Raw genomic sequence first — 26,445 nt, forward strand, 5'->3', positions numbered from 1 at the left:
TGGAACTTGGATTTCAAAGATCACAGTGAACAGGGTAATAGGTGTATTTCCTCATTTTTACCATTTTAGAACTTATATTAGTGATAAATTAATTCGAATCATGTGGCATGAACTTAAAGCTCTGTTTGGGAAAGTGGGCTCTTTACCCCAAAGATGCTTGCTTTTGGTAATATTTGGAATTGTGCTTCTAAGCTGTTTTTCAAGCTTTTGGCCATACTAAATGGAGCTAAGTCGAACAGCTCTTCAGTTGCATTGTAGTTGCTTTCCTAAATTGATTGTTCTTTTGTTGAAAAAAATTTAAGGGCGAAAATTATGTTTCAAATTAGATTCAGATATGAATATTACACGTTCAAGGTGTTGAATTCATCTTTGTTTTGGTGTTTTGTGGTTTTGAATGTCATTTAGTGCAGTATAGTCTTAACTTAAATGTGGTTCTGTATATCTTAAGTACTCATTTGGATTTTGAGCAGTAGGAGAGAGTTTAGCACGTATTTGAGGAAATGCGAAGAACTTTTTTGAAATGGTTAGAGTTTGAGATTCTTAGAAGGAAGCTCCTATAAGTTTTTGGTCTTTTGTGTTGATTCGAACAAAATCGATTTTTATATTTATTAATTTTTGTTGTGTGAGTAGTATTTATTAGGCTTGATGTTTTTTTTGAAACACCAGGTGGTTTGGAGACGTTTGAAATCGTAAAAAGACTCGAAGATTTCAGCCAGGTTTGAATCAAAGCACCAAATGAATTCTTCTTCCAGGTTATGATTAAATGTTCCCAACTTTTTTAGTTGTATAAAGACTTGGGTAGATAGGAATTTGATTTTAGTCATGTGTTTCACTAATTCTTTGGTAATAGATAATCTTTATGAACAGTCTTCTGCTTCTATCAATACCCATGGTGAGTTCTCATAATTTACTTTTTAACAGTCAGGTCATTTGTGACCAAATATTCTTTTTCAACTTATGCTTCGTTAACTCTTCTTTTGCACCCTATTTTTTCACACATTTAGTCTTCAGTAGATGGGCTAAGGAATTTCCACGTGGCATTGTATCAAATTATCATTGATCGTAGGGTATGGCATTGTAAGATCATCTTCTGTTCACTTTGATCAAATTATTTGTCAGCTATTTTAGTTTTTTATAATTGTGATATTATTTCTTATTTGGCCTCAAGATTAGTGGACTTAAACTTTGTTTATTATCTTTGCCGTACGAAGAAGACCTTAATAATGTAATAAGAGATTACAATATTAACTTGACAGTAAATGATCCATTCTTTTTTTTGGATGCAATGTCCATACTTTAGTGTAATTTATACCTTATGTTTTAGCTTTGATTTTAAATTAAAATTCCTTAATTTGGTTTTGGTTTGTTCCATAATACATGTGTAAAGATGACTATGTTGTACATTACATATTTTGGTTTCTGTTCATGGGTTTTTTTCTTCTTCCAGGAATTCAACAATCCTAGAGGTTGAAAACCACCGAGAAGAAAAAGATAGATCTGATGGTGAGCTTCATCAAATTCATTTTTTTTCCGTCATATTTTTCCCTTTATAAAGGATAAATTAGGATAAATTAATAATATTGGAATTTCCCCTCTATCTCCCATTTGGGTGAGCATATAGTGATTTGGTCCTCTGATTCTTCAGTGCAACGGGGCTCTGTACCTTTTCTGATGTCTGTGGCCGGTTGGCCGGGCAGGCTTCCTCCAATGGGGTACGGTTCTGTTATTTTGTTATATGTTCTTTTGCCATTCATTCACTCAAAATTCCAAAAATCGAATATAGTAAAATAGTAGGTCAAATTCATTAATGTTATCTTAACAACTGTTTAATAGATTTATATTGTTGCATGTTTGATTTTTTTTTTTTTTTTTTTTTTTTTTGCATGTTTGATTTTATGAATTTTTACTGTTTGTTTTGTTAATTACAGATTTACAGTGCTTGATTAATTTCGGTGGGGGTGAGTTGTTAAGTTTTCCTTTATTTATTCATGATGTTTTATGAATGATTGCATGTTCTATATCTAATTTCACTAACTCTTTGGGTGTATTTTTCACAGTGGTTGTTCATCTGTTTTTTCTGTTAACAGTGCTTACCACCTGTTTGAGAAAAGGTATTAAATTGGCCTTTATTTAGATTATTGATATGTTTTGAATGTTTTTTGGTTTGTCATGTGTGTAAGAATGTGAAATAAACTATCTAAGGTAGTCAATTTCAAGATAGCAGTAGCAGCTGCAGGAACTACAACAGTAGCAGCTGCTGTGATTCTAGATGGATGAAGAGGAGTGGGGTTATATTGAAGTCAGACCCGTAAGCAATTTACTCATATATACTGTATATATTGTATGGAATAAGAGATGTTAATTTTCATAGAATTTTTGTTCATTTTTTGTTTAGGTATTGTATTTACACAGAAGTGCATATGTTTTGCTGTTGAAGCCATATGGCCTACCACTCTTTAGCATCAAAGTGGACCAGTGAGTATTACCAAACTATATCAAATCAAATAATATGAACAACTCATCTTCTTTTCAACATAATTTTTCCGACATTTTTTTCATGTATAAATGATTATTTTTCCAAAATTTGAACCCAACAAACTAAATGTGTTACAAAAACAGAGTTTTATAGTGCTTTCTTTTTTTGGTGGGTAAGATAATGGAATAGTATTTTCCGTGTTACCAACAGTTCAACATAGTAACTAATACTATGCATATATTTGTTAGTGAAAATACTTTCCATTTTTAACTTATCCTTGGGTAGGAAATTTTGATGAATTTATGTTTTTTTTCCTCCACTTTTCATTGTTTTCAGGCGATTGGAGTTGAATATCGAGAAGGTTTTGAGAGTTTTGGACATGTTGGACCTCTCAAGGTTGATGTGGTGTAATTTATGGAGTTATATGTATGGTAGTGATTGTTTTATACGCTTTGTCGAAATTACTTTACTGATTATGCTATGACTTGCTACTGTTAGTTTTTACTATGAGTAGGATTTTTTGGAAGACAAGTTGCAATAAGATTTTCTTAAACGAATACGATATGTAGTCAAACTCGATGAAGTTTATGGTCTTATATTCTCTTTTGACAATGTTGTGGTAAGTTTCTATTACACTCATTAGTTATGTGTTTCAGGTTCTAATGGCTAGAAATGAGAATGTAATGAACTGTGGAACATTAAATTTATGATATCTTACTGATCAAGAAAAAGATTTAAATGTGCAATTATTAAAAGAGATCTAATTGCGTAACAGTTACTTTTTCCGGCAAGGGTTTTCTATTTTTCCGACGACTATTCTCAATTTTTTTTTTTTTTGAGTTGCATGTAATAATTTATGGTCAATGTGATCCCATATCTATTTAATTAATTATATTCTTAAATCATGTAGGAAGACTAGCAAGTAGCAATGATACTGCTTTCTAAATAGTTACTCTTCTTATCGCAAACCAAACCATTGAGATAATAACACTACATGTAACATTCTTTCGAAGAAATCCATATGTCGATATTGGTAAGTATCGTTTTTCTATTTGTTCTTTATGATATATTTGTTCACATTGTGTTATTTTGACCAACATTTTGTTATTATAAAGGAAGTAGCTTCATTTTTCACAACGTGATATTTCCAATTTGGTGGATGTACATCATCAACACATTTGAACACAATTGACCATCTATGCACAGTTTTCAAATTATAGTTTCTGTTTTGGGATTTCTTTATTAAACCCCTTGGGACTTCGTGTGTAAAATTTAGTGTTCCTCCATTTTGGCTGATAGAATTAGGCTCAAGCTTTATTGCCTTCAGATTATATTTAGTCATGTTAGAAGTTAAATTGCAAAGACATATGATAAAGTGTAATTAATATTCTGTTTGTTTTCTTTGGTTTAGGTTTGAACTAAAAGAAACTAAGAAATGAATGATGCACATTCGCAATGATATAGAATGCTTACATTGCAACTTCAGCTATACAACTTTTGCCACTCCAATTGATCGACGGGTATATAACCTTCTGTTTACACCCTACCAAACAGTGTGTTCTCCTACTTTTCATCGAGCTTTTATCTAATATACATTTGTCATTTTCAATCTTTGTTATACGTTTAAGGTAGTGAGACAAAACTAATCAGAGGCAAATGCACAAAAGTTGATGAGGTGCTATAAAATTGCTAAAAAAGGTAACCATACTTATTCTTATTTTCTTTACGGTATAATTCCATTGTCATATAAATTTATTTCATGTGTTACAATATTTTCTTTCCTTACCTAGGGTGCTTTCTTATCAATCAACATTATTGGAGAAAAACTTTGAGCGTTGCAGTAAACAACATTTATCGTATTTTGTCATTCTAGATAAAGTAATAAAACTTCTACAATTTTTGGTGTCTGTTGCATAGATTTTCATATGTAATTAGTATAAATCTTTTATTGCATAGACTTTAAATCTTTGAAACATAAGCTTTATTACAATTTTTATTAATCCCACAACAACGCGCGGGTAGAACTTTCTAGTCCTCTCTAAATTCTAGTTAGGAGCTGGTTTAGGGAGTCCATTGGAGATTCTCCTAAAAAGATGATTGGAAAATGATATTTTTCATGATTCACAGGAAGCAAAATACAAGAATGAAAAAAGAGGCAAAACAACATGGGAAGAAATATTAGAGTTTGAAGAAAATTATGGAAGTTGAGGTTCATCCCAAAACCAATTCACGGATAAAAGGCCCCAAATCATTTAAACCAATTCAATTTCAACCTGCATTTTATGAATTGAATCTAGCTTTCCTTCCAAACGACAAAGAAAAATATACACACATACACACATCAAGAAAATTAACAATCCAGTTAAAAGATGCGGATTCGATTGATTCAATTTTAGTAAAGAGCTCAAATAAACACACTCTAGTACAAAGCAGTTTCAATAGACGTGCACAAAAGCACCACTTCAAATGCATCAATGTTTACAGAAATCACACAAGCATTATTTCCCAAACACCCAAAACCGAAAGTGTAGTGAACAAAGCTCCAAATACAAATCACACAAGTTTCTAGGATAGCTTTTCCATTAAGACCGCAGCTTGCAGGCTTAGATCAAACAAGATGAGATCGGCCACGGAAGCAAGGCTGGGCAGACTAGGGGAGAACAGAGAATAGTCAGAGCAAGTAACAAGAGAAATTAGAAACCAGTTCTATTTATTTGATGCTACTCACTATATATGTACGGAGTATTGCAAATTTTGTGTCGGTAAGTGAACATTAACAAGTAGTAACAGAAATTACGACTTATAAAAGTTTATATTTACATGATATTTAGCATATATGGAAACTTACCGTTTCATCATCATTGCCATCTTAATCATGCATCGTCTTCGTCATCATATTCTTCTTCTTCTTCTTTCCCAATGTCTCTGATATTTGTAGTCTTTCTGATGTTGGATCACTTTGGAGTAAACTATCAGGAGAAATCTTTAACTCTATCAGCTGGCAGTCCTTGACAATCAAAGTTTCTAAGGATGGGACTTTGAAAATGCAATTTCCCATGCAAAAGCCTTGCAGACTTGGTAGATCAGAAAGTTCAAGATGTTGCAAGCAACTGAAAGTGATCTCAGTTTCTCGACAATCCTCTCCGTTGTCTGCCACTATTTCTACCATTCCTTGACAGTACTTAACTTCCAACTTCTTGAGTTGCTGCAAATTCTTAGCCACAGAATAAGGTATCAAGTATTGCAGTCCGTTACAACTCCATATGTTCAAAATGGTTAGATTCCGAAAGGATATTAAAGTTGAAGCTAGATTCTCTAATCTGCCACATTTGTGCACGCTTGGAACTTCCAAGTTTGGAAAAACAGGACCGCGTGGGAGGGTCTCAACTTCATGTATTTCCCCTCCACTACTTCCTTGGTGGTCGTGAACAAATAATTCTTTCCAAGGAGCAGAGAGCACACAGAGCATTTCAATGTTCTGTAAATTCTCAAAGAAAACATCTGACTTGGGATTGAAGTAGCAAAATTAATTGATTTGAGTTTGCGCAACAACTCTGCCGGGAGTGGACCATACGGTTCATACCAAATCTCCGTGTTCTCATCCAACATCAAGTATTCCAAGTTGAGGAATGACTTGCCCTGAAATATTATCAACAGTAACGGGATGCTTAAAAATATTTTGAAAAACTGGACACCAGATAATAATTTTAATATTGAAAACTTAATAAATGTATTTACTTGATGGTGTATGTTTAACTAGCATGTAAAATCACATATAATTTCAAATATCAGAAGAATTGTGTACAAGTATGGTTACCTTCTCAATTAAAAAGAAAGGCTGTTTCATTGGTGTTTGGTGGCCCAACTCAAGTTTGTCTTGATATGTTGAAAATTCGGCAGCCAAAATCTCCACACCACCGCATTTTGTGAAATTTAATTTGTTGAGTGATGGCCAATTAGAAACGTGCAGCCTTGAATAGAAACTCCGTAGTTGGGGTAGATCTTCAAACATCATATATGTTACTTTAGAGAATTCAAAACAGTTCAACTGAGTGGTAGATGATGTGTCATATACCACTTGTAATGACTGGCACTGCATTATTAATAAGGACTCTAGAGCATTCAATCCTCCCATGATACTTGGCCCAAAGATATTAATCAGACTGTGGCATCTACGAACATCCATATTTCTGAGCTTACCAAAAGAATCTAAATGAAGTTGGTTGTGAAATATTGTCTTCAACTCAGGTATGTCCCATATGTACAACGTCTCCAAGCTAGGAAATCCTACCTGTCACATATTCATTTTAGAACTTGTGAACAAACCTTTTTTCACAAGAGTGGGACGCATGCAATCACATAAAATTTCTAATATCAAAAGAATTGTGTACAAGTATGGTTACCTTCTCAATTAAAAAGAAAGGATGTTTCATTGGTTTTGGGTGGCCCAACTCAAGTTTGTCTTGATATGTTGAAAATTCGGCAGCAAAAATCTCCACACCATCACATTTTGTGAAATTTAATTTGTTGAGTGATGGCCAATTAGAAACATGCAGCCTTGAATAGAAACTCCGTAGTTGGGGTAGATCTTCAAACATCATATATGTTACTTTAGAGAATTCAAAACAGTTCAACTGAGTGGTAGATGATGTGTCATATACCACTTGTAATGACTGGCACTGCATTATTACTAAGGACTTTAGAGCATTCAATCTTCCCATGATACTTGGCCCAAATATATTGATCAGACTGTGGCATCTACGAACATCCATATTTCTGAGCTTGCCAAAAGAATCTGGATGAAGTTGGTTGTGGAATATTGTCTTCAACTTAGGTAAGTCCCTTATGTACAACGTCTCCAAGCTAGGAAATCCAACCTGTCACATATTCATTTTAGAACTTGTGAACAAACCTTTTTTCACAAGAGTGAGACGCATGCATAAGTTGGAAATAAAAGCATAAAGAAAAGAAGTGAAGGCATAATTCACCTTTTCGTCAAAGAGCTCAATATCTCTTTCTTCTTTGTTGGTTGTAATATTTCCACTCTTAGCACCAAAGATGAATGTCTCCAGTTGAGGACAATCGTATATATCCAAATACGCCAAAGACGGAAATTTAATGTAACTTCCGGAGATGAATTTAGTGAGGTTTGGAAGATGTTGTAGCTCTAAACGATTTAGCTTATCAAACATGTCATCTATATTCTCCTCATTTCTCACCATCTCTTCCATGATTTGACAATTGGATATCTTGAGATTTTTGAGTTGCCCGAAACATTTACCCATGGAACTCGAAAACAAGAATCTTAAACTATCACATTGATGCACATTCAAGGTTGTTAAGTTGGGCATCAAAACCTGCAGAGTACAGAACAATAATCATGTTTATTTTTAGAAATTACTATTTACATTGTTAGCTGTATATATTCTAATATGTAGATATAAAGTAAAGGTAATATATTAAATTGTAAGCCATTAGGCTACTAGACAGAAGTATGTCCTTTGTACCATCATTAATTAAACAAACGGAGTAAAAAACTTCTGAAAAAAGAAATATAGGGCCAAAAATTATGTCAATTTAATTTCAAATTTAAATTATTTTATTTTCGACAGAAAAAATCTATTTTATTTAAATTGATACTAAAAACACATTATTGTGAAAGATTTTAGTGGTAAGTTATGAATTATCTTAATAGTTAAAATCGGATTTCATTTTTTACACCTAAAATAAGTGTGGCCTCTTTATGACACGTCTCAATCCCTAACATCCGTCAACAAACTTAACCCTAACATTACCCTGTCAACTCCCAAGAAAATTAAATAAAAATAAGAAAAAAGAAGCCGCTCATCCTCCTCGTCTCTCTCTCTCTCACTTCCCCAAACACAACAGCAGCAATATCAATTGCATCTCCTTCTCCTTCACATTTTAAATCCATAAATCAAACCCAAAAGCCTCGCCCTTCCATTTAATTGCTCCTTCAAACAATAGAGGGATCTCGATGTCACCATCGACGATCTCCTATTGCAAATCCTTGGGGTCCTTGCCGTTGACCGTGCAGACCACGGAGACGCAGGTTCCGAGAATCTCCTTCACCGTTCCCGCGAGCTCCTTCGGCCATGGATCTGTTTCTCATAACCTTGCCGATCTCGATGACGTCATCAAGGGAGATGCTGCCGCTGTGCTTGAAGAGGTAGAGGTGGAGGTGGAGGTCCGTGAGGAAGGGGCGGTCATTGGTGGCGTTGGCAAGGAAGGAGGGGAATGGGAGAGAGACCGGTACGCTGGGCTGCGCTCTGATTTTTTATTTTATTTAGATTTAACGCCGTTAGGTTTGGTTGAGTGAATGGACAGATGTAAAATTTGTACGAAAGTCACATAGAGGTCACATGCATAAATAGATGCATGAGATTTGAACTTATTAGTTGAATACCATAAGTTTTCACTTAATGATACACTCTTGTAACATTCATCTTCCTTGATAAGTGAAACGTCTAGTTTCGATTCATGTCAAAAACGAATTTGAATTATATTATTGCTAGCATATTAAGAAAAATGTCTAGTTTCGATTTTTATCAAAAGTGAATTTGAAATATATTATTGTTAACTTATTGTGAGTCTTAATCGACTCTTCCACTCTTTTAATGTAAATAATATTTTTTGTTAAAAAAAATATCAATAGTTGAATATCGCGGGTTATCAAAACCCGATAACTTAAGTATATAATTTAAATGGTTTTGGTTTATTGAAAAAATAAATCTTAAATCTTAAAAAGGAATCTTGAAAAAAAAAACGTGGGTTATCAAAATGAATCTTAAAAAGGAATCAAAATTCGAAGAAGAAAACTACTTGGAGAAAAAATCATGCAATCATTTTGCTATAAAAATAACAGAGAAAGTACCTCCCCATTACTGAAAAGTCTCGGTGGTCCACCAACTTCATCCTCCAAAACGATTTCGTTGGCTTCTGTATCAACCATTAATTGCTTGTCTTTGGAAGAGAAACCAATAAGCTTTGGCAGATTTTGCAGTGTCAAAGATTTTAACTTTTGGAAAGGCCCGTCAATGAGTTGCCCATAACATACAGTTTCCAAATTCACAAGGCTTTCAAGAGAGAGAAATTCCAAGCTGGAGAAGGCATTATGAGAATAACTCCAATTGACGGAGTTAATGACATATTTAACTTCGTCGTTGTTTTGGACATGGGGATGCTTCAGTTGTTTAATAGCTTCACTGTCAAATAGATACGAAATAATATTCACACTCTCCATCCCATCCAAGTACAACTACTCACATTTCTTTACCAGCAACTTTATACCTCGATCGAATTGATTTCTCCTTGTAAGCTTGAGTTTTAGCATGTTCGAGGAGGTTCCATAGATGTCAGGACATTCCCAACAATCACCGACAAGTATGGTGTATCTTTCTAACTTATCAGAGAACAAGTTGGTTGGAAGAAGGTTAGCATCTGGAATATGTATGTCCAATGCGGATAGATGAGATAAGTGCTTCAGCTCTGAAACGCTAGCATTACTTCTTCTGTCATCGACCAAACCTTCAACCTCCCATTGCTTGAAGCTGTTTCTTCCCATCCTCAAGTCTTCTAGTCTTGTCAAGCTTGATATAACACCAGGTGAGATCATATTAAGTTCAGAGCAATCGGTCAAATCCAGTAATTGTAGTCGAGTCAATTGCCCTATTTCTTTGGGCAATTCTTTAACCTTGGAGTGTATCAGGCTAAGAATTTTCAAGCTTGTTTGCTGTCCAACAAGAGTTATGTCTACCAACTCGCATTGATCTAAACACAATGTCTGGAGATGCTTTAGGGATTGAAGAGATGCAGGTAGTGACTGAATACTGAATCCGGTTACATCCAACACTTTGAGTTCTTTCATCCCTTCAAAAAATTTGCTTGGGATTTCCTGGGAGTCGCCAATATAATCATAATTCTCCAAGACCAACAATTTTAATTCTGGGCATTCCCAAGGTATTTCAGGAAATCTGGGGATTTTGCAATAACTCAAGAAGATGGCAGTGTACTTTTTAAATAAATCCTCAGTGGGCCATTCTTTCACCTCATCTCCATCTGCTTTCGAAAAGGCCTTATGATCATCAGATGCAATCCGGACAACAACATCTCGTACAAGCTCATGCATTCTAACAGAGTCATCGTCATAACTGTCCAGCAATAGGCAAGAATTTTTTAGTTTTTTAACCATTCTATTCAATGAATTCCGTGCCTCTTCCACTGTCTCAACATTTTTTATCAAACCCAAACCCATACTATACTTTAACAAGTCACTGAGCAAATTGCTGCAACTCCCGCAAAGCAAGAACAATTGCTTAAGCTCATGATCCTCCAAGTGTTCGTAACTCCACTTTAGAGCCAAGAAGGCTTTTTCATTCATTTCTTTCTTGTCAAATCTTTTGAAACTTCTCAACGCATCTTTCCATTCCTCCAAACTACTTTCCCTTAAAGCACTTGCAACTGCAACAACCAAAACCGGCAAACCTCCACATTTCTTTGCTAGTTGGGTTGCTTCTTTCAGTATACGATTGTCCTTAACGACATTACCTGCCATCTTCTCAAACAAACTCCAACTTTCATTTTCTGTTAAAAATCCAAGTTGAAAATCCTTTTGAATATGCATACCATAGAATAAAACATTTCTTTCTCTATATGTCAACAATAACTTACAGTGCGGCACACCGACGAGTCCCACAGCCTCGAAGTTAATTCTTTCCAAGACATCGTCTAAAATGACAAGAGTCTTCCCCTCGTTTATCCTAGCCCGTAGGAGATTTGCCCTTTTTCCCATATCATCAGATTCATCAATGTCCATCCCCAACTTTTCGGTAATTGCTTTTTGAATTTTTTCGTTGTCTTTTTTTTCTTTTACATTTAGAATTATAACCACATCATCAAATAACTTCTCTTCCATATATTCTCTGTAAACCTCTTTGGCAAGTGTTGTCTTCCCAACGCCCGGTAATCCGTACACACCAATCTTGTTAATATCAGGTTTTTTCAGTTCCGTAATGATATTCTTCACCATTGAAGTCCTTGTTTCAAAGGCCATGTACTCGTCGGAGGCTATGGCAGATATGTCTTCCACGGCATCATTGTAATAAATATTGGCAAACTCTTTTTTATTTTCATGTTCTTCAATCTTTCTCACCAATTTAGTTGATTTTCTGCTGAGCCGATGATAGGATATCAGGTTAGGACATATATAGAGACACTTTGTCTTTGCACGGCCTTCATCATCCAATAATGCTTCTGCCTCTCGAGAGATCTCATCTGCTTCTGTCTGCCAGTTCCGGACATCAGCTTCGACTTTTTGATTAACTTTTTTTTTAACTTCTTCAACCGCATGGTTCATCCTTTGTTTGGCAGCATCAAAATGCTTCAATGTACTCCTTAGATCTTTAAGGTTGCTTTGTAGAAAATGACATAACTCACTTGGCGTCCAAGTGGTCTAACTGTGTAGTCAATTATTGTAGGAATAATTGCAGTGATTATCTCCATCGCCTTGGCACCTTCAGCTTACCAATTCGTCTTCTTTTTCTATCTGTTGAATATATACGAATCCAAACAAAAATTTTAGGAAGCGAGAAAGGTATCTTTTTTTTTTTATAATTTTTTTTATTTTTTATTTTTGATCTTTTTATCAAAGCAGATGAAATTTGAAAAATGAAACAATAGGTCATACCTTAACTCATGATCAAGACTAGGCTTGAAGAAAAACAGAGCAGTAAGCAAATCTTTTGGTTTTCTTTTGCTTTTGGAGAAATCTGCATAGTAAAAGCAAAAAGAAGGTTATACCACACTTGCAAAGTAGAAGTCGAGACTATGAACAAGTTTTCATATACAATTATTATACTAATAAAACTTGCTTGGTACAAAACTTAAGCAACTGTTTTCAAATCTTAAAAACTATGAAATCATGTATAATCTGCTATGACTGTCACTGAGACATTTTAACAAACATCATATCTGCACACTTTAAGCTGGTGCAAACGATTTGCTCGTTGAACATTGTACCACAGAGTTACTGAGCTGGATGGTACGATGGAGTTGACACCCGATTCTCGCATGCTGACCGAGTTAACTCTGCCAAGGCTCGACGAGTTCCAAAGGCTTATGACGAGCTCTAGTTTACGAAAGAAATCTGAGGCCATCAACTGCGAAATCCTGGCAGCCATAAGCTCGAGCATGGTAAGCCTCTTGTGTTTTCCACGTCTCCTAATGTTCCTGAAGAACAATCCAAGTCCAATGAGGACACGCCTCCTGTTGCTGAAATGTAGAACGATTGGCTCGAAGGTGAGCTATAGGATGCCCCGAATCCCTATCCTCCTCGCCGCCTGTCGGCCCCTCGTTCCACTGAGAGTTGGGCATTGTCATCGTCGTCGTTAACGAGGATCGACAAAACGTAGGCGCCTTGTCGGTGCCGCAGTAGAGGTCTGTCGAAGGTGACGGAGGTGAGGGACCAATTGCAGCCCATGAAAACATTTCCCAGCTGAAAATTTGAACTTTTTCTAGATTCTGTGTAAGAATTTCAAAAATCCAATCGTTTAATTTGGTTTTACTGGGTTTTATGCTTTGTTTTTAGTATCGTTTTTCGCATTCTCTTCTCTACAGAGCATGAAAGTTCAAAGATTTTATAATTTTTGGGATGTTTTCAATGAAAGCTCATATCTAGATCTGAGAAAATATCCCACCTTTTTCTTTTACATTTCTGCAGATTTCTCCGTCTTTTATTTTTTATTTTTTATTTTTTATTTTTTGACTCTTGAGAGTCTCAAGAGGCTAAAAGCTCTGTAAACTCCATTTTAGATTGTTATGAACCCAAAATGTAATTGAGGTTTATGCTTTAATTGAATTGTTAAGAATTGTTAAATATGCCAGCTAGCGTAATAAGAAGTAGAGTCTGTATAAAAGGAGCCCAACTCCCTCAAATGGGTAGATCATAATTTACAAACAGAAATACAAAACCAAAAAACAACCCAAGAGCTTTACTCTCTCTCTCTCTCCCTTCCCTCTCCCTCTCTATCCTTTGTGACTTGTAGGTTGATTAAGGGGTTAGAGATTTGGAGCTTATCATTGGTATCATCCTTCTCAAATCTTGGTTTCCCTCTTGTGTACGCCCACTTGACCCGTCTTCCTGTTATGGATGCACGCCTCTCTACTGCAATCGACTCATTTGAAGCTTCGATACATGCTGCGATCCGTGATTCAGTCCGCGAAGCTATGGATTCTACACTCACCGACATTCACAAGGCTGTGAATCATATACTCGTAGAAATCCGCAGTGACCTTGCTCAGTTACGCCGTGACTCGGCTCTCGGCGTCGAGGGAGATTCTAATCCAGCCTCGATGTGTTCTTAGGAAGCTGAATTGATCGAGGTCGGTCACCAAAAACCTCACACCGGAGACGGCAACCCACTATGAATTCCGTAGACAATCCACGACCATTCCATTCCGCCATTGCTCTCATCTTCATCGATGTTGCGCACACTGGCAACTTCGGCCGTCAAGCCACAATCGAACAATTCTGCTACAATCTTAATTTCTCTATCGGAATCGAAGAGAGTGATTCATGCTTCAACGATGACCTCTGCTTCATAGCTACTTCGTAAGCACTTCTTCTTTGATACTACGAAAACTGGAGCTGAGGTAGTTCTCTATTTACATTTCATTATAACAACTTCGGAAGCTATATTTCCTTCTTTTTTGATTGATAACTATAGTGCATTTCGAAATGATAAATATGGTTGGATAAATTGGTATCTTGTGGGTAAATTTGTGAAGAAGAATTTGTTTGCATTGCATTTGTTTGATGAATTGCCTAAGAGATGGAGAGAAAACAATATGGCAATAACTGAGTTGATGAAGGAAAGGTTTTCCAATAAATACTTCCCATTTGATCTTTCCAACAACCATTCAATCCCACAAACCATTTTGTTATTGCGAAAATTATGTTGAACAAATCGTGGAGAGCAGTGGAGAGTTGCTGCCAACACCTATTGTCATCTGCTTCTTTCTCAAATTGACAACAATGTGAAGCTTATTGTTCTTGATTGGCTGACTGAGCTAAAGTCTTCTCATAGAGAAGTTGTAGCTGATATGTTCATGGACGTGCTGAATCTTAACATCAGGAGGAAGACCCTAGACATTGTTCTTAGCTTGGTTACTTGCACAAACATCAATGAGCTTGTTCTTATTTTGGAAAGGGAAGTTGTCAAGACTCATACTGGAGAGCTAGAAAAGAATGGTGAATAGGCAGATGCTTATTCGGGCTATTCACTCTTGTGCAATAAAGTTCCCAGAGGTAGGGAGCATAGTGGTACATCTGTTGATGGATTTCTAAGGAGGCAACAATGTTGCTTCTGTTGTTGATATGACTGTTTTTATCCGAGAAATAATAGAAACCAACCCTAGAGTAAAGGTATCTATAATAACAAAGCTGGTTGACACTTTCTACCAAATCCAAGCATCATGGGTTTGTTCTTCCGACCCTTGGATTTTTGCAACATGTTGCACATCACTTCCTGAATTTAAGGGTGGAACTGCATCAATTAAACGGTGCCTAAGCAAATTGCCTTTTCTCTCGGTTTCAGAAGAACAAACTAATGATTCTTCACAAAAGGTTCATCAAGTAAACTCCATGACCGTGTCTTTTAAAAGACCTACTATTCTTGCTGATGGAACTTATGCCACACATCATACGGCATATGGAATTGTTTTCTCTCCTCCTACCCTTTTTCAAGGATCCGTGGCATCTAGGAACTTGAGATCCCTGCTTCTCACTGGTGACTTTTTCCTTGGGACAGTTGTTGCATACCCTATGACCAAGCTTGCCCTAAGATTGGAAGGGGTCTAACCAACAAAAGTTGAAGTGAATAAAGCATTTTCGCAAGCACTGTTGATTGTTGTTTCTATGTTGCAATTAGGACAATCTCCAATTATTCCACATCCAATTGACAATGATTCTTTTGCAGGGATGGTCCTCTGCATAAGATTGCTATGCAATATTGGTGATGAGGTCAGAAAAATATGGTTAAAATCTTGTTGTCAAAGTTTTGTTGACATGCTTTCAAAAAAACAATTAAGGGAGACAGAGGCGATAAAAGCAACGGCTCAAATTTCTCAAGCACAACCGGTTCGATTATTACTACATGGAGCTATTTCAGGTGCGCTTTATGCAGGACACATTCATAGCTTGTTACAGAGGGAATGCATCACTGAATCATTTCTTCAAGGTTTGTCATGGTTGCTCCGATTCATTGATAAATGGATACATAGCATGGATCTTGAAAATCATAAGCTCAATCATCGTATTGAACACTATGGATGCATTCTGGATCTTCTTAGTCGTGCTAATCTGTTAAATGTGGCAAAAAAGTTCATCAGAGATATGCCTACTCAACTTGATGTGGTTATATAGGGATCTCTGCTGTTTACATGTAGGTTTTATGGGAACATAGAATTGGCAGAGTTGGTTGACAAAATGACTGAGGTGTTTGAACCCCAGGGCTCTTACACCAAGAGACGCTGGAAGTCCCTTAATTTGGGATGTTGGTCATGGTCACCAAGATGCAGTGGGAGTTCTGTTACAAAACAATGCTAATCTTGTTGCTGAAAATAATGACACTATTACACCTTTGCAGTCATCTGTTTTGGTTGGTTCACTACCATGCTTAGAATTGTTGGTTCGTATTGATCATCCAAATATGCGTATCACCCCTTGAGAAGTTGCACTGATATTGGGACAATGGGTTTCTGATATTAAAAAGGACACAAAAATGCCAGTTTATTATGCTTTGATCGAATTGCTATAGGACAAGGACCTATCTGTAAGGTTGGTAGCTTGTAGGTTTCTCTGTTTGCATAGTGAAGATGCTAATTTTTCAAAAAGAGAATTCATCAATCTTCTCCTTATCTATTGGAATTCATGCCTTAAGTTGATTAAGGAAGTTCAGGAGCTTGACTCGAAGAAGGCTTGGGAGGAATCTGCTAATGAGTGCCTTCTACAAATTCAACTTCTTGTTGCTTTAAGGACAACAGCTAACTGGGAGGACTTTCACAATTCCAACAAAGAACAAGTGCAACATTCAAAATCCTTCAAATCAGCACACAAATCTGTCTTGCGCAAACTCTCGCTTATGTGAAACCTTTCAAACATTTGTTTTTCCCACCAACAAATCTTCAGTTTGGAAAAACAGTACCGTGAAGACAACCGGCGATATCTTCAGTTTGGATAAACATCATTAGAGTTGTAGAATTAGGCAATTGAGGATCACCTTTAGTTTGGATAAATAGCACTGCTTCGATGCAGATTGGTTATCTATCCAAGTCTCGGTCAATAAGGAATCTTTGAATCCTTGTTGGAACTAGTCACTTCATTAGGTTTTCGGTGAGTAAAGTGTTACCAGATTGCTTAATATTCAGCACATTGAAATCCGAATCTATCTTGAACTTTATAGTAACTAGCAACCTTCAGTTCTAAAACCCAAAGGTCGAGACGTGTTCTTTCCTTGGCCGTAGTCGCAAGATTAAGAAGTCATCATCGCCCCTAATGCCACAACAACATTCATTTACTCCCCGGTTGAGCTCGGTCGACGAGCTGGTACGCCATGCATTCAACCGAATGACATTGTTAACTTATTAGCTATTCGACATGCGTGCTACATAGGCTAAGTAGTTTTTAAGGTCAACAACAATGCGGTGCCTACATGATCGATGATTGTGTAGTGACTTGTTGTTGTGGTGCATAATTTTTTTTTTTTTTTTTGACAAATTCAAAATAAAAATTAAAAATTAAAACGTTGGGATATGGGATCGACGGAGCCTCAAAGTCTCATCCTTTTCCCTCTTCAGAAATCGGATTGTGGAGTCTGATTTAAGACCAAAAGAGACTGAAATTTTTGGAGTAGGATTTTCTTCCCTCCTAATCTATCTTCCCTTCTATCACCTCCTATTTAAACGGTTGCGATTATGTCACGTTTACATCTTGTTTTGAAGTTTTTATATAAAGAAAAAGACAAAAAGAAAAGTACGAGAAGAGGGGATGAAAGAGGATGATAATAAGAGGGCAGAGAATCCTACTCCGAAATTTTAACACTTTTCTTTGATGAAAGTGTGAAATAGAGGAGGCGATACATAAAACCAAAGTTTGTGGAATTTGGAGGTTTAGGTTGAGATTTTGAGTCCAAATTGGATTGTGGGAACTGAAAACCAGAAGGTTATTAGGGATCTATGATAAGATCCAAATCTCTAACCCCTTAATCAACCTGCAAGTCACAGAGGATAGAGATGGAGAGGGAAGAGAGAGAGAGAGAGAGAGAGAGAGAGAGAGAGAGAGAGAGAGAGAGCAAAGCTCTTGAGATGTTTTTTGGTTATGTATTTCTGTTTGTAAATTATGATCTACCCATTTGAGGGAGCTGGGCTCCTTTTATACAAACTCTACTTCTTAAAACGCTAGCTGGCATCAATTCTTAACAATTCAATTAAAGCATAAACCTCAATTACATTTTGGGTTCATAACAATATTCCCCCCTTGAAAACTGAAGGGTGTTTAGAGAAAAAAGTTGGTGTATACATAATTAATTATAAATTTAATGACCACGGGGTGACTCAATAATTCAAGACGAATTCCACATTCGTAATCCACACAGCACGTCCTGAGCTTGATTCTTGGTGCTGGTGAATAATCAGCCTAATACTGTCGTTTACTGGTTTAGTTTTTCAGTTATGCTTTTAATTAAGTTGTAACAATTGTGTTTATATCGAAACTTGGATGTTTATGTGCGCTTGTGCATCTACCAAGCCAGATGATTACTAGGAGTGATTTAGTTGTGTCGTCAATTTGTTTTTGTCAAATGTTATGAAATCCTTACTGGATTCATTTATTTAATCGAGTCAAATGATTTAATACTAGTAATGTATGTTTAGGATCATAACTGAGTCAACAAATAACTCTTGAATTAAAAACTCAAAGGCTACCATACTACAAAATACCTTGTCACATACTTAACATAAGTGAGCACATTATACACTAATATCATTCAGTCTAAGTGGCACTCAGTCTCGATATTGTTGGATGTCCTGAGCTTACATGTTCATGGATGATAATGGTCAATTAATTGAAAGAAAAGGTAAGAACTTGACACTTTTAGGGGCACCATTAGTACCATGTGGAACTTGCAAGGTTATAAGGTTGACACTTACTTTATGCTAAAATCGCTTTTACAAATACATTTTACCAAACACCTAACTTATATATAAGGTTGACACATGCTTTATGCTAAAATCACTTTTACAAATACATTTTAACAAATGCATATTTGAATTTATTAATTTTGTTTAACTTCCTCCAATTATATCCTTATAGATGTACCTAAATGAGAAAACATTGAAAAAATATAATAATGTCACATAAGAAACATGTAAATATATAAGTGTACCGACAATATACTAAAAGGAATTGATGTACCTAAATGTCTGTACAGAAATATAAGATGTACCTAAATGTTGTACTGAAATGTATTATATTAAATTAAGGTACTTAAATGTCTGTACCGAAATGACTATACTAAGATATATTAAATGAATTAATCTACCTTGGTTATCGCACTTTCTAGGTTAAGCTGCATGCCAGGCTCCAATAAAGTGCCTCCACCTCCTCCTACATTCAAATACATAAAATAAAGATGATCATATAAAATGTGAAATATTTGATGGGATCCATTTTGGAAACGTAGAATACTGAAAATATATTAAAATGAATTGATGTATCTAAATGTCTATATTGAAATATAAGATGTACCTAAATATCTGTATCGAAATGTATTATAATAAATTAATGTACCTGAATGTCTATACCGAAATGACTATACTAAAATATATTAAATGAATTAATCTACTTAAATGCAGAACTAAAAGTGTATTGAAATATAGTTTACTAAATAACTATAACAAAATAAAATATCAGAATATAATTAAATGTAGAAGAAAAAGAAAAAGAATATAATTATGAGATTACTAAATGTATGAACGGACTAAATTTGATTTTAACCTTACACAAGATTTTAGTTTAAAAGTAATATTTTTGAAGGATTAGAATGCAATTTTGTATTTTAAATATGTTATTGTTGATACTATATGTGACTTGCAGAAACTTATGCATGTGAACCTGAAGTTCGTAGACTTTGATCAAAGATATTAGGGTTGAGGACCCTAGGGATATCGCTTTAACCAAAGGGTTGACTATCTATCAGCTTTCCCCATAGCATCCTAGCATGTCATAGCCAACATATTCAATTCAGATTTGACAGTTGTTCGACTTGATCTCAACTTGACTGGTAAAGCAATAATATAGGTTAAACAAAACAAACAAATTCGCACAAACAACTAAAAAAAACTCATAAAGAGCAAAGGAGTGAAACAAAAGACAGGGAAAAATCAAAAGACGTACCTCCTTATATCTTGTCTCTCCAAATTCCTTTGCCTATAGAACACTGGAGCACAAGCTGTTTGTTTATAAAGCTGAATTGAGTATGTATGCCTTTTTCCGCTTTCTAAGTAACACCGAGTGATGGGAAATTGAAATTGTCAGAAAATAAAATCAAGAGGCACAGGAAACAACGAAATTGATTGAACGTAATATTTTTTTTTTTTTTTTTTTTTTTTTTTTGCTTTTGATTTTGGGATTCAACTTTTCAATTTTATAGGTAAAGAAAAGTAAATTAAGCAAAAGAAGGTTGTTGTGATGAAGAAACCAAAACCAGACAAGTGTCTGTAATTAGAAGATGGAGCAAATAATGAGATGGGCAATGGCAAGAACAACATTCTTAGCAGAAGAAGATGAGACAAATAATGCATGAGAGAGATAACGTGGTGTGATAGAGAAATGCAATTAAAAAAGACTAAACTTGAGGACTTATTCTGGTATTTGGTAGGTTAGAAATGGCTATATTAGTTGACGTCAATTAAATTATAACTTAATTTTCATGGCAATTATTTAGCACTTTGGAGTGGGAATCTACGCCAACTCCTAAATTAACAATATTTTCTCGTATTATAATATTAATCAGGTGATGTTCTGCATAAAGAAAACCTCACAGCAAGACTATGGAGAAGGGCGGGTCAACGTTGTATTGAATTAAAAAAGACTAAAGCTAGGACTTATTGTGGCATTTGATTCCTCGATGAAATTGTACTGGCTGTATTAGCTATGAAAATAATTTTATGTTATTCTACTATGTTGGGGTTTGAATCTAAATCAAGTAACCACTTGATCAGTAAGCCTTTTAAGTTGATCAGTAAGCTTTAGGAGGTTGCATGATCACTTGATCAGTAAGCCTTTGTTAGCTATCCACTCATTACTGAATTTTAAGTTAATCTATCAATAATCAGCCTAATGCTGTCTTCTACTGGTTTAGTTTTTCAGTTACGCTTTTAATTAAGTTGTTCCAATTGTGTATATATCGAAACTTGGATGTTTATGTGCGCTTGTGCATCTACCAAGCCAGATAATTACTGGGAGTGATTCAATTGTGTCATCAATTTCTTTCTGTCAAATGTTACGAAATCCTTACTGGATTCGTTTATTTAATTGAGTGAGATGATTTAATAATAGTAATGTATGTTTAGGATCATAAATTAGTCAACAAATAACTCATGAATTAAAAACTCAAAGGCTACCATACTATGAAATACCTTGTCAAATACTTAACATAAGCAAGCACATTATACACTAATACCATTCAGTCTGAGTGGTACTCAATCTCGATATTGTTGGACGTCCTGGGCTTACATGTTCATGGATGACAATGGTCGATTAAGCAAAAGAAATGGTAAAAACATGACACTTTTAGGGGCACCGTTAGTATCATCTGCAACTTGCAAGGTTATAATAAGGTTGACACTTGCTTTATGCTAAAATCGCTTTTACAATACATTTTACCAAACACCTAACGCACGTTAATCTCTCCGTTGCCCCATATATGTTCATATTTCAAACACAAAATGTGAAATTGAAGTAAAATTGAAATGATTATCAACATGATCTTAGAGATTTGCGTAAAATTAAGCTTAATCATATTTCATCAATGTGGAGGGCAAGGGCAATTAATTATTAACTCTAAAAGGTAATTTCCTTTGTGCAAGTTCGCCTATTTGGAAGAAGGAAGAGCAAGAACAAGGGCGTTACTATTCACAAATATATATATTTTAATATTTCTTCGTCTTATTCCCATATGTCATTATCGCCGTAGATTTTTATTTAATTTGCAAGTGTTATGAACTTTGTAAGATTTTTGAAGTGTTAACTTTTTAAGTTTTTTAAATTTTCTAATGATTTTTCTAGATGGTAATTTTTTAGATTTTTTTTCTATTTTTCAGGGTTGGATTAGTCCTAACCTTTGAAATTTTCAATTTTTAAAATTTGACGCGCAACAAAGCGCCATGTGGTGCATAGCCCTAAAATTTTTTTTTTTTTTTATTTAACCGTTGGAATCCAACGGCTGTTGCTGCCTCAAATTCGAGTCGTTTGGCTCAGTTGGCCCCCCTTTGTCTACTACATTTCCTGGCCTAAAGCCCTTGCAATAATTGACGGGGCAGCTACTTTTCTGCCAATTGCCCCATGTTTTTCAAACCGCTGGAATTGATTTCAAAACCCATAGGCAGTTTCGCCCAATTCACAGGACAATCCCACCACTGGTGGAGATTCTCTTATAAAGGTAGGGGTGGACGTTGGAACCGAAAATCAAAACCGAAACATGAACTAAATCGGACCGCACCAAACAGTTTTGAAATTGCACCGTAGTGTAGGAAAACGTTTTGGTTTCGGTTTTGACTTTTGAAAACCGCACCGAATCTCATACCACACTTCAAATTAAATGTCATTTTTAATTGGTTGTTTGGTAGAGTCCATACATTTAGTATGAACTCAACCACACTAGAATATCATCTTTCTTTAGTCTTCGACAGTCTGCTCAGAGGCAGCTCTCGCCTCTCGATTTCAATTCTTATCACTCATCAATCTCTCTCTCTCTCTCTCTCTCTCTCTCTCTCTCTCTCTCTCAAAATTCATCTGATTCATCTATTTTGGCAATTGACCATTTCAACTTTATAATGTTGTTGATTGCTGATAACGAGCATTTCGTATTTTGGAGATTGCATTTTATTAAATGTGATGTGTAAGTTTATGATCCAAAACCCATTGATGACATTAGTAGAATGCAGCAATGCAAGCTCTATAGAATTATTTTGTTGTGGATGGCTGGATGTGAATTTTGAATGCAAAGTGCAAATTGTATAAAACACAAGATGATAAGTATTTTCTTGTAGCAGCTTTGGATTATATTAAATGAACATTTTTGGTTCAAATTATTTTACATCATAAATACCTTGCTATGGCTTCATCATTGAGTTGGCTTGAGACGTCATCTTCGGATTGGGCCATACGGTCAATTTAGTGTCGGCTAGCACATTACAACCTCGTAACTTGTGTTATTGAGGTCGGAGTGTGTCACTTATGCAACGTTAAATCTTGACATCACATAGATCAAATGATGATAAATGTGCTTAAGTTATAAATCTAATCAAATGGAGCTGCATTTTGTTCATTCTCTGGAGCTGCATTCCCTTCCCCAGACGGAGCCGAGTGCATCCACAGAAACCCAACTCCTCAAAGATCCCCAAATGCATCCCTTTCCAGACTTACCTAAGTCCACCCCCATGCCACTTTATTCTTATCCCTTTCCCATCCCAGATAATTTTTTTACTTTCTCCATCCACTAATCTCTTGTTTGACTTCTGACTTTCACTCTCTTTCACTCCAATTTCTTCTATTCCATTGATTAAATTTTTTTTTTTTTTTTTTTTTTTTTTGCAATTTTTTTTATCAAGGTCCTCAGGTTTTAATAAACGTCATTATTTCAATAATAAAATGTTTGCATATCAACATAGTTAAATTTTATTTCTAAAATATATTCATTTAGTGTTAAAAACGTTACATTCGATAAATTTATATTCATGGCTAAACTTTATATCAAATATTTATATTTTTAATTTGTGCCCCATTTTAATTTGCAACCTTTTTTTTTTTTTTTTTTTTTTTTACTAATTTTCTTTTTAGTTTTAATTGGACCCATATATTAATTTATTTTTGTGCCCATATTTTTTAAAACTTCATTTGTACTCATTTTGTTTTGAATCTTATATTTGTACCCATAATTTACTTATAATGTATCCATTCTTCTTTATAAACTTACCACTTTGTTATATGTAAAATGTGCCAAATTTTTTTGTGAAATTTTATATTTAAAATGTACCAAGTTTTAACACTATGGATACATTCTTTTGCCATTTGTTATTTTGTATTTTTACATTGTTTTTATCCATTTATTCAATCAATTTTATTGAAATTTTTGTATTGCAGCAGTTTCTAATAGTAATAAATGAAGGATTTTAAATCTGAGATTTATATGCCATATATATACACACACACACATATATACACATGAATTATGCGATTATAAATATCATAAAATGTCAAATAATTAATGTCAAACATATAGAAATATTACAGATTAATAGTAATTTCATGAGGTGTACCAAGTTAAGGGACTTTGATAAAAATTTGAATACAATTAAGGTTTTAGACAAAGAGTGTCAGTGACTAGGGACTGGATCCAAGTCTCCCTTAATTCAATTTCCAATTCATATTTTGTTTTGTTTTAATATTCAATGTGTATAATATTCATTGTCTCCTATCAAATATTTGAATTTATTAATATACATATTTGAATTTATTAATTTTGTTTAACTTGCTCCAATTATATCCTTATAATGTACCCAAATGAGAAAACATTAAAAAAAAAAAAAGGACACATAAGAAACATGTAAATACATAAGTGTACCAAAAATATTTTTAAAATTAATGAATTGATGTACCTAAATCATGGATGGAGCCAATGAAGGCTCACTAGGGGTAGATGCCCCTACTCAAGTAATTCGTTGGTTAAGCTGCATACTGCAATTATATATATCCATGTGTTATTTTTGAAGAAAATACATGTGCCTAATATCAAGCATACCATACTACTTCTACTCTATATCAAATATAATATGAGCAAAAGTGCTCTTGCTCTGTCATTCAAACCAAAAACCCCCTCATCCGCCTATCATGTATTAATATTTTTCTCATCAATTTGCCACTTTCAACTGGTACTAAATTTTTTATAACATTGCAATTGTGATACATCGTCATATGAAATCATCTCCAATATCATATTTGGTATAAGCCATACTATAATAATGTCTTTTAGTTGTTTTTCAAGTTGCCCCCGCTAGAAGAAATCTAGTTTCGTCCCTGACCTAAATGTTTGTACCGAAATATATTATAATGAATTAATGTACCTAAATGTTTGTACGAAAATGTTTGTGCTAAATGATATTATATTGAATTAATGTACTTAAATGCCTCCATCGAAATGCACATACCAAAATGTATTAATATACCTAGATGAATAACATGAAGTGTATTGGGATATTATGTAAATGAAATTATTTTACCTATGTCTGTAACAAAATAAAATATCATAATATTATTTGTGGAACCCCAAGATGTTATTGGGATATTATTCCTTGTTCTTATAATGGAGTGGCACTCGGTCTTGCCAAGTTAAGTTTACGTAATTGTTCTAATGTAGTTTGGTTTGAGGAACCCCCATATGTTGTTTGGGAAGTTCTCAACCAAGATATGTTACTCCCTTGAGTTTATGAATAAAAACTATCGTATTCTATTCAAAAAAGAATATAATTAAATGTAGTTAATATTAACATTAGGAAAAATAAACATGAAAATGTAATTATGAGGTTATTAAATGTATTAAGGGACTAAATTAGATTTTAATCTTAAGCTAGAATTTAGTTTAAAAGTCATATTTTTTAAGAACTAAAATGCAGTTTTCTATTTGAAATATGTTATCGTTGGTGCTTTGTGTGACTTGCATAAACTTACATTTGTGAACCTGAAGTTTGTCGACTTTAGATTAAAGATTTTAGGGTTCCAAAGGGTTGACTTTCCCATCAACATTCACCGTAGCACGCTATCAATATCATAGCCAATGTATACGACTTAGACTTGATAGTTGTTCGACTTGAATCTCAACTTGACTGGTAAAGCAATAATTTGGGTTAAACAAAACGGGCAAATCCGCACAGACAGCTAGAAAACCCATAAAGAGCAGAGGAATGGAATAAAAACAAGGAAAAATCAAAGGACGTACCATATACCTTATCTCTCTATATTCCGTTGCTTACATAACCCCGAAGCACAATCGGTTGGTAAATGAAGCTGAACAAAATATGTATACCTTTTTTTTTCTTTTCAGGTAAAACCGAGCGACAAGAAGTTGAAATTGGTAGAAAATGAAATCAGGAAACACAGGAAAGCAACGAAATTGATTTTTCACTTTTAGAAGTAAAGCAAAGTAGATTAAGCTGAAGAAGGTTGCTGTGATGAAGAAACCAAAACGAGACAAGTGTGTGTAATTAGAAGATGGGGCAAATAATGAGAAAGGGATGGGAAGAAAAGCTCTCTTAGCAGAAGAAGATGAGACAATGAATGCATGAGAGAGAGAACGTGGTAGGATAGAGACGCTCAACGTTGTATGCAATTAAAAAAGAGTAAGGTAAGAAAATGGCTGTATTAGTTGACGTATTGAGAAATGTGACAACGAACGTGGTACGATAGAGAAGCCCAATGTAGTATGCAGTTGAAAAAGACTAAATGAGGACTCATTCCGGCAGGCATTTCCGACTTCCTAGGAAAGAAAATGGATGTATTAGTTGGCGTATTGAGAAATGTGAGAGACAACGTAGGGTGAGATTTTTCAACCCATGAAACCCGGAAATCTGAATAAAAATTCTGATTCCATCTCTCAAACCATGAAAGGGTCATGGCT

The 26,445-nt window shown here is 34.8% G+C and overlaps 1 long non-coding RNA gene and 2 pseudogenes across 2 annotated transcripts in view; 2 read left to right on the plus strand and 1 right to left on the minus strand.

The window, feature by feature from the left end:
• Positions 1-3,195: 3,195 nt before the first annotated feature.
• On the plus strand, positions 3,196-4,314 carry LOC137739010 (uncharacterized). The gene is made up of 4 exons (XR_011069081.2): positions 3,196-3,509; positions 3,888-3,996; positions 4,109-4,174; positions 4,267-4,314. It is a non-coding gene; the product is annotated as an uncharacterized LOC137739010 (long non-coding RNA).
• Positions 4,315-5,172: 858 nt separating this feature from the next.
• Positions 5,173-26,445, minus strand: part of LOC148694505 (disease resistance protein At4g27190-like) — an 81,480-nt pseudogene continuing 60,207 nt past the window's right edge. The window contains exons 4-9 of the transcript XR_015966229.1: positions 12,183-12,264; positions 9,372-12,041; positions 7,465-7,833; positions 6,880-7,353; positions 6,294-6,767; positions 5,173-6,115 (exon numbers count right to left, since the gene is read on the minus strand). The product of XR_015966229.1 is annotated as a disease resistance protein At4g27190-like (transcript). The remainder of the gene's footprint in view (positions 6,116-6,293; positions 6,768-6,879; positions 7,354-7,464; positions 7,834-9,371; positions 12,042-12,182; positions 12,265-26,445) is intronic.
• On the plus strand, positions 13,918-16,641 carry LOC137726479 (coatomer subunit beta-1-like; annotated as a pseudogene).

The sequence above is a fragment of the Pyrus communis genome, chromosome 9 (assembly GCF_041283825.1).
Source record: "Pyrus communis isolate YQ-2024b chromosome 9, ASM4128382v1, whole genome shotgun sequence".
NCBI lineage: Eukaryota > Viridiplantae > Streptophyta > Magnoliopsida > Rosales > Rosaceae > Pyrus > Pyrus communis.